At 32.2% G+C, this 12911-nt stretch overlaps 1 protein-coding gene and 1 long non-coding RNA gene across 3 annotated transcripts in view; both read right to left on the reverse strand.

Annotated features, from left to right (window-relative positions):
* The window catches only part of LOC132906495 (lateral signaling target protein 2 homolog), a 143029-nt gene that overhangs the window by 120774 nt on the left and 9344 nt on the right, over positions 1-12911 (reverse strand). The gene's annotated exons all lie outside the window — the stretch shown is intronic.
* Positions 495-6952, reverse strand: LOC132906541 (uncharacterized). Its single transcript, XR_009657995.1, has 2 exons — positions 6432-6952; positions 495-6265 (listed from the first exon to the last, which is right to left on the reverse strand). It is a non-coding gene; the product is annotated as an uncharacterized LOC132906541 (long non-coding RNA).

Consider the following 12911-nt stretch of genomic DNA (forward strand, 5'->3'; position numbering starts at 1 on the left):
CGTACTGTTTGTCTTTTCTTATCTGATATCGATGAGGCAAGTATGCTGGCTCCAGTGCGTTAGTGTTAGTAACCTTGTGACCTCCAGTTTTAAGATCAAAACGGTAATGGCCTAATAAATTCAGTGTTAGCAAATGATGACTTTGAATTAAGACGTAGGAGCAGCACGAGACAGAGATATGAACAAAGACTTTTATTCGACAACGATAAGATTGGGAGAGTAAAAAGACAAAACAATTTGATTATCGAAGAAATTTCGATGAAAAACAAAGTAAACTTTCAGGCAGCCAATTAGTAAATTAAATGTTAAGAAAATTATGACTTTGCGTTAATATATGAAATAAATAATAATAATAATATAAATGTATAATAAATAATAATATATGAAACAAAAATGAGATAAAGGTATGAATGAAATCGCGTATGAGAACTGTAATGATTAATTAAATACGACGAGATCAGGATAACAAGAAAAAATTTAGATAAAAATCAACGTGAACTTTTTCAACACTGTCATAATTAACCAATATAATTATACTATTTAACAAAAACAAAGTGAAGCTGCTATCTTACATAGAATTCAGCAACTGTAAAATAGGATAACTTAGAAACTACATCGAATCTTCAAAGTTATCGTATAATACGTACAATAATACTGCAGTACATGGTTTTCTCATGTCTATAAGTCAGGTGTTTAATGAATCATAGAGTACATTACGCGCAATTATGTTTCCTTGTTCTTGAGAAACTACTCTCGCGTAACAGTATTCCCTTTCTCTATTCAAACTGATATAATTTTTGAAATGTAATACATCATAAGCGAGTGTCTTTACAACATATTGGACACATAGTTGATAAAAATAAAATAACGTTATCAGTTATCGCGGATTGAATCAAGCATAAGAAATCATACGTCAAACCATATGTCAAAATAGTAACTTGAGACGATGTTAGAAATGTAACGGAGCTTGCCAAATGGATTTGAGTGCGATCAATTGGTATCGACATCGTCGACATAAACGTGATAATTTATAATTTATAAGCACCATTCTCGTCTCGAATTATTTCGACATACAAAACACATGTTTTTTTATGCTCCGCTTCCGCCGATAACGCTATTTGATTTCTCATGAAGCGAGAATATCGCGAGTTTTATAAATTCCTAAGGTGTAATTTAATTACGAAACTATGTACTTAAATTAGTTGTTATGTACTTTTCTTCCATGTTGAAATGGTAGAGTGCTAGAACAAAGAACTCAAGGTGTATTTTATATCGCTGATGGACATGAACAACATAGTACAATTCAACTTGTACTGTTTTTAATTTTCCTACCTTTACGCTGTATTTTTTGACATATATTATAATATTAAAATATCAACTAAAAGAGCGGGAAAGAAGTGAAATTGGCTTGTACTATTAGAATCATAAGTAAAGGACAGCGATATAGAATACGTATTATTATATATGTACAAACATTGGTAAACAGTAATGAAATAGATTTTGATTCTCGGAAATCTTCAACATTGTACCAATGCTGCAATATTATTTCAGACGTATATCTCTATCGTCATTAATTTCAACTCGATTTAGCTAACGCGAGAGATTTCGCGGCGACTTTTATAAAAGTGTGTTTCGGTAACGCGTTATGTAAAAGGACAGCAACACATCGAGCAGCGTCTTACACTGCACTCTCTAAACGAGTTTTTGACCAGCAAACGTATTCTTACGGTTGCAAGTGTCATTCTTTCGAGTCCCTGTCACTTTTCCCTTTTCTCAAAAATCAAAAGCCATCTTAAGAGACATCTTTTTGCAGCCATGAACAACATCGAAAGGGCTGTAACCGACCAACTAAAAGCAGTTTCGATAGAAGAATTCCAGCACTGCTTTCAGGAGAAAGAACAGCCGCCTACGGCGGTGTATAATTTCTCAAGAGAACTATTTCGAAGGGAACGTTGTTCATTTTTCATTAAATGAAATGTAAATATTTTTATAAAAACAGACCAATTACTTTTTAAATACACTTCGAATATATTTATGTATATCAGCGTAATTATCCCAATATTTTGACAAAAATTTGATTTATGCTGTTTTGCCCGCCCACCAAATATCATCTACGGTAAAACCTAATTTATTTGAATCCATCAGAGGACAAACAGTTCGTAGAACTGAAATTATGGATTCTCATTTCAATTATATTAAATATATATCAATTTATCAGTTAAAATTTCATTGTATAGTAGGATAAATCGATTTGTACAAATCTTAGGCTAATAAAAACGTGATTCTACCTATTTGATACAATCTGTATCGTATTCTGCCTATATATGTTAAATCATCTGTGCAGTGCTTTACTACTTTTTAATCGTCAATATCGCATCTCATGCACTTTGAGGTCGTTCGTATTATGTTCTACGAATCCGAGATAATCTGAACCGTGATCTATACTATGTTGTATATCGTGTTTATTGGGTTTCTCGGATCTGATGTCATCTGTATTTGATCCCCTGTTACTGGTATGACGCGTAACATGTCCAACTAATCTCGCAATGCAATTCTCCGGGCCTATTAAGCTCTAAATAATTGACGAATAGATATTTACCTCTTTGTACGACGTTACAACGTCTCCTGCAGTGCAATGAAATTAAACGTTCCCCTATTTAATAATTCCCTATTTAATAATAAAGACATTTTTGAAAACAAATTCCTGATTGGTTTGGCAAGAACTATTTAACTAGTTTCTAACTAACTTTTGTTCTACTCTTTGAAAGCTTTTAATTCATCGAATATTACCCTATAGGATATTTATATTTTTATAAGATACACGAATTATTTTCCCAAAAAAATTTAAGTCCATTCTTATCCTTTTTGTTTATGAAACTTCATTGCATGCATTTTCTATTCTATTTTTAAAATACTATTGTTTATTTGTCATAAGAAATTCTTAGGTAGGAGGAGAAATGGTAAAGTAAGATCAGAACGTCGTTTCAACGATACGTAATATTAAATATCACATTCTGCTTCTTATTTTATAATACGTAAACAATTTTGCTTATCGATTGATCTTCTTATTGGAAGCATAAATTTCTATGTAAAACTATCTCACAATGATTCGCACTTTAATATCAGTGATAGCAAAAAAAAGACATCGATCTGTAACTAAAACTGCCACCAACTCGTTTCCTCTTGGACTAATGCCAAATTTAAAAAAAGAAAAACGATTGACCTAGAAATTAACATCCTTCAATATTGTTTAACAATCGAACTCAATACAGGCTACGTACAAAAAAATATCAGAATTATGTAATTAATACAAGCAGGTCAGAATTTATGGCACACTGATATTTGATACATTGAATAAGTATCATACAAAAATATAATATCATGGATCTAAGTTCTTGGTAAACCAGTATACCAGTTCAAAATAATACAAAAATCAAGCATAACATTTCATTTTCGAGGAAATCGAGTTTCGAAACTTGTCAAGCTACATCGCCATTCGAATTACATATTTTAATTCGATGAAAACTAGCTCGAAGAAATCTACCTACTAAATCAACCAATACCCGCATAAATCCTTATCTTTTTTTACATCATTAAGTTACTAGATTTCCTTTATACGCCAATGTATAGCGTACTTGACTCTCTAAAATCGTAGCTCGTTAAATGCGAATGTCGACTTCTGAATTAACGTTTCTCGGTTCCAATTGTTTAAAATAATTAACTTTATCTTTGCACTATCCTCGATTCTCGAAAATCGCTATAAAATATACAATATAAAATACACCAGTCATACCAGTTACCATGTAAGTGGATACGATGTGACGATAGAAAGAGAACGTTGCATAGAGACCCTTTTGTCCATGTCTAATCATGCATGCACACCGATGTCGCTCGTTGATTGCTGTTGCATTTGCATATTTACTAGAAGAGTTCGAGTCGAGAATTTTACAGTAGCGAACAAGAAAAGTTTGAAGTTTACTAAATAATTTATATGTGTATATCCACACATTAGTAATTTTTGTGTAAGATATTTCTCAAGAGTATATAACATATATCGTACTATATTTGTGCTCTTATCAAATACAATCTGTTTTGTATGATTATGGTGTTTATTGTACCACTTATACTTAAACTACTTTTTGCCCGCTACTTTATATCGCTTTCTCGATATGCTCACGCGCTATCTTCATATCTGTGCGAGAATCGAACGCGAATGTGCTCGCCAAACATTGTGCCAAACACGACACGTGCGGCTTTTTCCAGCGCTAGTTTATCAGCAGTTACAGTTCGAGTTCAAAACCTGGTGCAGACGGAAACACATGAAACCGTAATATACGAGCAACGATCGCAGCCATTGTACACGAACCTGAACACTGAATCTCGTTGAAAATTATTCATCTATAGGCATGCGATCGCGCGACCGTGATCGACTTGAAAGTTTATGAAAGTATGCGTCAAACCCGTGAGAGTGTACACCGTTCGTCAAATCTGAAACGTTGCAGACTCGTTCGAGGTCCGATATTTGTAATGTTGCGCGTCGAATTCGAATGTCGATATACTGGTACGTAAATCGAATTTTCATAGTTCATACGTGTGGCGTAGTAGACACGCGAGAATTTCTATGTTCTAGCATTTCATCCAAAAAATTGTATGGTTTGTGCACGTGTAAACGTGCAAATTCGTCATCATTCTTGGCTATGAAATTCAGCAATTGAGTATAAAATTCTAAAGAAAAGTATTACTCCACAAATCGTACCGTTATACGATCTCATTCGTGTTTCACGTTAATATATTGAGTTGTCGGATAAATCCACGAATCTTTCTGAGGTCACGCCTTTCTTCAGAAACAACAACGATTCTACACGATTGGAATAACGGCACTACCCAACTGTTAGCGGAAATTATTGAACGGAATGACGCACATTTGTTTGGCTTAATTATATTATTGCAAAATATCGGAATAAAGGATAAACTTCGATTTGAAGCACCACATTTTTTAAAAATTTTTTTGCATAATCTGATAGTAATTGACGAATAGAAGCAAATCCATTGGTTCGAAAGTCATGCGTTGTTGAAGTTTGGTAAATTTAGTCTACTATCTATTTGTATAGCTTACTCTATCTTATACATCGTTACTTTCTGTCAACACCTTGCCCAATCCTTGCTCAAATTGATATTTACCAAATCGATTCATCTATCGGCTGTAGCTTCTAAACCAACGCATTGCTGGACTCGAAACTGTTATACTTCGTCTTCATTCATCGAGTGCTATCAGAAGCTGCAAACAAAGTTTAAAAGAAAATGGTGCTCCAAAACGAACTTTAACCGAATAAAATTTATGATTCATGGTAGAACGGGTTTTAGATATATCCGGCAACTCAATACGTACTAGTACGCAGGCTAACTCAATGTTTCAATAAAAGAGCAAACGAGAGTGGCATACTTTCTATACAAATTTCTCGTCACACGTTCGTATTTATAAATAACATCCGGTGGAACAATGATTGTCGTACGATCACACACACCGGGATTAATTTCTAGCTATACAAGTTTACGCCCTCTTCCACGGCTTACAACTATGTAGGTCGGTAACCGCTATTGTTACAAGAGATTCGTCGGTACCTTAGAGATCATTATCGTTGACAGCTTGATTGTCGCAGCAATATATCTAGAATTGAATTATTTTGCGACAAATTAACTTGTTTCGAGAAAGAGACATGAGACACTGGAACTGTCAAACTCCGTTCTTTTCATGACTTTTAGATTTATCGTTTTCATAATTGCTAAAAATACGTATATGATTTTCGCAAAATTCCTGTTGACTTTTATTTAAACAGAAACGTGACTGCACGTATACGTATTTCTTTTCGGTCTATCAATATAATTATAATCATCTATGCATATTCAGGTAAACGTTACAAATCGTTGTGTTAAAATACGAAAACATTTCAATTCAGGTTAATTAAATATTTATCCTCCGGCAAACAGTTTTATTAATATGGGAAATATATTCGCAAACATCTAAATCCATACTAATTGCATCAAAAATATTCTGTTCTTATAAATAGTAGAGAAATATACTTTATTATTTTTTAATGGAAATGTGGAAAATTAAGAGAGTTCGTAAATTTATTTATTAGGAAAGTACACGAAATAAAAGTTCTCAAGAGAATTGTTCCTCCATTGACACTTTATTTGCCAGCACGTAGTTCCTGAAATGTCCAATGTCCACGAGACCCGTTTCTACGGCCAACGTTGAATTTTACTATAACAAAGTTCCATAACTTCTCGAGGGTCTGAAAATTTATCGCGTGATTAAAATTTCTAAATGAAAAACGATTGAATGGCGCTGGATAAAAAGGAATAAAGGAATAATATCACATTTTGTATGAAACGTATATGAATGAGACGTATGTATATTTAAAACGAACCTCGTATTATCTAATTTAACGATGAAATCTTTGAGCGCTTTTTAGGAATATTAGATAATTAGCTCATAAACTTTAACAGCGGATTAGTTTTCCGTCGCATAGCTTAATGTCTGAACCTATATATTTATAACACTGAAGATAAGATGCTCATTCATGCATATTTTAAAAACAAAACATCAATATCATTAATATCGCGTATAACTGAATTGCAGAGAATTCTCTAATTATTTAAAAATTTATTTCAAATATGATACATAGATGAACTTGAGAAGCAAAATCACTGCTCGCTCTCTCTTTCTCTCTCACTACTGTTCTCTGTTTCAACTAATTTGAAATTTGAAAATTAAAAAGGATTCACATTCAAACACCCACAACTATGAAAATTAAATAACGACTACCTGTAATTCTTTCAATCAAGACTGCATTATTTATGCAATGAATACATACAATGAATATTTATATAGTAATTAGAAACATATTGTTCATTTCACATAATAATTGGAAACTTAATCTTAACGAAATACTCTTTGATAATAAATATAATTTTTGAAATAATTTTTATAAATAAATTTAGAAAACACCGACCGAATCTGTATTATTTTATCTATAATACAGATAATCTGTATAACATAGATAACATTATTATGATAGTACAAGATACCGTGAAAAAATGTAAAAAAAGGTATAGACAATATGGATGAAATAATAATAATAATTATTTGAAATTTGAAAATTAAAAAGGATTCACATTCAAACACCCACAACTATGAAAATTAAATAACGACTACCTGTAATTCTTTCAATCAAGACTGCATTATTTATGCAATGAATACATACAATGAATATTTATATAGTAATTAGAAACATATTGTTCATTTCACACAATAATTGGAAACTTAATCTTAATGAAATACTCTTCGATAATAAATATAATTTTTGAAATAATTTTTATAAATAAATTTAGAAAACACCGACCGAATCTGTATTATTTTATCTATAATACAGATAATCAGTATAACATAGATAACATTATTATGATAGTACAAGATACCGTGAAAAAAATGTAAAAAAAGGTATAGACAATATGGATGAAAAGAAATAAAAATATTAAGCCAAGCGAATGTAGGATCTCTTTCGCGAGTCAATCCGATATTTACCAATTAAAATCCAGGCGAATGTACCCAGATGCGTCCTTATCGCAATCGATATACGGTAACGCGTACTTCAATCTTATCGCAATAAAACACGGCTGAAATTGTCAGACGTGGCCATCCACGCGAGCTGAAAATTATTATACACGAGCGTTGACGCTGCTTTCGCAATTAATAGCACGTGTATACGCAGACGTTGTTATTTCCGCAAGACGGGCGAGCGAGTGTACGTGAACGACGGCACGCGACCATTTTCTAAAATGAACCTTTAGCTCTATCATGCAGACGGCCATGGAATTATTCAAGAAACCGTTTCACTTTGTGGATCTGAAGAAACGCTACAACTACTAAAATATTACCACAACGCTATAGCGTCTTATTCAATTTTCTTTATCATTAGATTACGGACTTATATGTGTTTGTGGGAAATTTGAAGATGCAGAAATGCATACAATACGTATGGTATACAGCTAGCACCGCCAAATGCAAATTTTTACAAAGAAGAGGCAGTATTCGTTTGACCACATTTTTGCAACTACAATTTTCTTCCGTCGGTCATTAAAACAAAAAAAAAGTTATCACCAAATGAAAATTTTAAAAAATTTGACATCGCCGCCCCTTAAACTTTTTTATTGATTTTTAAGTGGAATATGCTTGTCCACAATTGTTCACCCAGAATTTTCGTTTGCCCACGCTTTAAAAGAGAGTTATCGCTGAATAAAAATTTAAAAGCCGATAACTTTTTAACCGGATTGGACAAATTGTGAACACACGAATGTTGTTCCTTTTTTTCCTTTTTCTTTTTGTGAAAATTCGTATTTAAGAATACTAAATTCGCCTAGCTCTATACTAAGGACTTTTATGCATTTATAGGAAATTTTAAAGCATAAAATTGCACAGAATGCGAATGATGTGGAAGATATGTAAAATATGCAAAGTATAGCGCTTTTTACAACATTTGATAAGTAAAACAATTTTCTCCTCAAGTTCTACTTTTCCAATTATATCCCCAAAAATATGAATTTGCATGAAAGTTCGCAGTCTAATTAAAACCCTACACTTCTTATTATATTATTTGTTTTATAAATTGAATAATTTAATTAATATTCGGATTTAGTATAGAAAAAACCTCATCGAAGATGCAAGTAACTTAAAGGAGTCCCAACTCCACCAAGAAATTTAACTAAAGTAAACTGAAGAAGCAAACTTATCGCTAATGACCTAGATGTCGATGTGACCAATAATTAAAAAGAATGGGACAAAAAGTTGTACGAATCATTTATAATAATTTTCTCATTAATATTATTAGTGTATCAACTTAAGAAAAGATTTAAATTAGCATACAATGTATATAAATAATTTTTATATATCAATAAATTACATCAAATTTAGATTTATTTAAGTTAGAAGTTAATTAAAAATTATTCTTATACCCACACAAAGTTCCAATTCTTGGTTTTAGGTCCTGAAATAATCATAAGAAACACATTAATCACTTCCTCTATTTCTTTTTTTTAATTTCACGTAAGGATACTTTCCGCTTACATATTTTCATTCTCATGACTAATTTTTCTTAGTATCTCTCCTCTTTATTTAAGTCTCTTCGCAGTGTTTATAATATATTTCTATATTGACGAATCAAATAAATCCTAATAACAATAAGGAAACTGGTGCGCTATTCTACTTAAAAATCTACCTCGAATCATACGGTTTATCATGAACAAGGGGATTTCCATTTTTGTCGTTAACGAACCGTTCAGGACGAAATGTCATCGTTATTGTGCAACAGCGTACAAAACTATACGCAACGATGATTTTATTTTCTCCGGAACAAAAGACGAGACAGGGAGAATGCTATTGATCCTAAAATATTTTATACTTCGGCTTTAATATTCAAGAGTGATTCCATTTGACCGACGCTTTCTTATATCGTGCCACCTCCCACCATTTTAATTCGGTAAATTCTGATTGACCCTCGTTAACGTGTCAACTCAGCAACGGGCGTTGTGTAAAAATACATCGGCGATATTTATAATTGATTGAACCCGTACTGTCTGCCGATTAGAATTGGCGTGTAACAATATCTCTGTCCTAGGTATTATCAGTTTAGTTAGACGCTGCAATTAATCGGACAGATCTGAAAACTGTGCTTCCATTTCTGCTCATTGTCAGATTAAAACCGTATTAGGATTTTTCTTAGATTGAAAACTCTGTCTCGTGGAAGATGACAAACTGCGTCAAAAATAATTTTGTTGCGACTGAATTTTTCATAATATCGTGACTTATTCGTTGTATTCTTTACACTGCAGATCTTATTTCGTTATATATATTTCGTCATAATTAAAATATCAATTCAGTTATGATAATTCATGCGTTTTTATATAAATTTCTTCCAAATGTAAATACTCCATGTATTCTTGTACACGTACTACTCTAAAATAATCTTATATTCTAATACTTTTATGTTTGTATTTACGTACATGATTTATATCGACTAACTCGTAAACTTCTACGTTCCAAACAAAATAAACGCAATGTTTCTTTCTGTCCTCTTTTTTCCATTAATACGATTTTCTCTCGTTTACAATTCCGACGGAATATTTCTGTTACAAATTGGCCAAATTTCATCGCAAATGCCATTCGTTTGACACGTAACGTTATAGCAAACGGTTATGCAAAAGCTCAAGGGGAGATCATGGGATGAGGATAAAGCGACCACGTACGGAAAACATCTTGCAGTGTGTAAAAATAATACGCTGAGACTAGACAATGATTTCATGGAGTACGTGCGAATCGTGCCATCGTGACCGCCATTCGTAGAATCGCGAACAGTTCGCCGATTCACAGAATCTTGCACAATGAGATGTGCCTCTCGCGAACACATCTAGACGCATGAATTCGTTTCCCCTGCGAACGTTTACGTTTTTCGTAAATAAGTAACTAGCACGTGCCACGTAAAGGAATGAGAATTCTTTTGAGAGAAGAATTGCTTTTCCGAGAAGGGAATAATACGAGAAGCTTGGGATCATTTGAATTTTTTTTTTTGTTAACGCTAATTAATAGACTGCGGATCTTTACGAAAATTCCGACCTTTAAGAATATAATTAAAAAAGCACAACTTTGGTAGAAAATTGTTTTACCAAGCATTATAGAAAGCACTATACTTTGGACTTTCTGCGCGATTTTTTATATCACACGAATTCTGTACAACTTGGCATTTCCAAATTTTCTACAAATGTATAAGAATTCGCAGTCTACTAATTAACGATAGTACTTATAAAATCTAATCGATTGACTAAATAAAATATAATACATAAAATAATACAGATATTCTTAACTCTGTACTACATTTTAGATCGATATTAGCAACGGAATAGAAATTAGAAGAATTTTATAAAAGAAAAAAAAGAAAATTTATCTATTGTATGTTATAGAAACGCTATAGGTTAATATAACTTCCAAAATTTTTAACATTGCATCATCGTGGTTTTCCATGGTCCCGTACACGCCTTTTTTATTGATAAGATTAGTCTTCTAAATTCTGTGTTTGGTTTCTCCGATACGACAGTTTTTTATCACTGAATTCGATTACATTTGGAAAAGAGCGTGTTTACAAAACGGATGTCTACAAGCACTTTTTATGTTTACTTCGTTAATGCAATAGTTTGTTAAAACTTACCACACTACGACATAAAAGTTACTACCCTTATATGGTATACATAATAGTTTTACAATATCAATAAGTAACTAGTAAGTAGTAATATAAAATTAACATTAATTAGTAATATAATAATATATTAAAACCAGAGTGTAATTTCTGGAAAGGAAAATTATTGTTCGAAAAATAAGTCGACCTTTTCACTTATTCAACCCTTCTCTCGACCTATGTTTAATAGCACCTAAAAATAAAAAAAGGAAGATGCCTGGTTCTAAAAAAAAAATGTAACACGCAGAACATTCTACAAAATATCACGACACTTCAGTACAGAATTTTAATGTGAAATTCTCTGAATGTAAAATTCCATGGCAAAGATTTTCGTAGAAAAAGGGAGCGAAGGAACAATCGATTTTGTATTTTCGACGTATTCGCCGTGGCTACTGTTTACAACGCGCCGCCAATATAACAAAATTAAACGTCGAATTCATTTGAGTTTCCATCAAAAGTAAAACTTTCGATTGATTCGGCCTTTTGAAATTCAAATAAAGGCACCGGACAATTGTATGCTAATAATATGTGTAAACTAGCGCATAAAAATACCATTTCTTTATCTACGTTGGTTTCATTATCTCGAAAGTTACACGTAAAGTTTTCCATCTTATAAAAAAGACGAAAAATAAAGAAAAGAGAATGAAGAAAAAAAGAAAAATAAAGAAACAAAGAGATTATAAAGTTAAATCCTAAGTTCAACTCGGAATGTGGAATATTTGAAAAAAAAATAAATTTCAAAAAAAAAAAATAAATAACAAAGAAAAGTAGAGGTGTCAAAGGAACAGAACCAGATAAATCTTGTTCGTACACAGTTTCGCACAAAGCGTAGGTAGAAACTTTATTTATCCGGAATCTCTAATAAAAGTTAATAATAAAAAAAAGGCAACCGCGACATTCCCGTTTTATCACGTTCAATTCAACCTTCGCGTGGAACGCGTTTCAGAACTTTCAACGTTGATGACTGTAATACGCTTCATGCTGGACTAACCACAAATTGACTTCCTGACATGCTTCGAGAAGGACTCGATCGCGACATTGTTCCACTAATTTCGAGCGGCTATGCGCGTAACGCGAACGCAATAAACGACCACGTCGAATTTTATTGCCTTCCATCTTCAAAATACTGCCTATCGCTTCGATCCAATATACAACGATAAATAGACTGTGTATTTATTTTTGTGAATTATTTTGATGAAAATGCAATTTAAACAGAGAATTGTTTTAACTGCTAAATATTATAAAGAATACGTTCTACATTTTACATATTTGTATATTGTTACCTATAATGCATTTCAATTATATAACGCTTGAAGATATTTTGATAAGAGATACGGTGATTCAAAAATTATTTAAATCATTACCATTGAAAATTTGCATAAACATATTATGTGTATTATACAAAATTTTGTGAAATTTAATTAGAAATTACGCTATAACGCTATATAACGTTTGAAGTTTCCCATAAATGGGACTTTATGCAGATTCATAGCTTTATAAATACAGTTAAAGAAATAGAACTTAGGTAGAAAATGATTTTGCCTATTGTAAAAAGTACACATCACACTGGGTATTTTATACAGTTTTGAATATTATGCGCATGTTTGACTCTGGAAATTTCTC

The sequence above is a fragment of the Bombus pascuorum genome, chromosome 1 (assembly GCF_905332965.1).
Source record: "Bombus pascuorum chromosome 1, iyBomPasc1.1, whole genome shotgun sequence".
In the NCBI taxonomy this organism is placed as follows: domain Eukaryota; kingdom Metazoa; phylum Arthropoda; class Insecta; order Hymenoptera; family Apidae; genus Bombus; species Bombus pascuorum.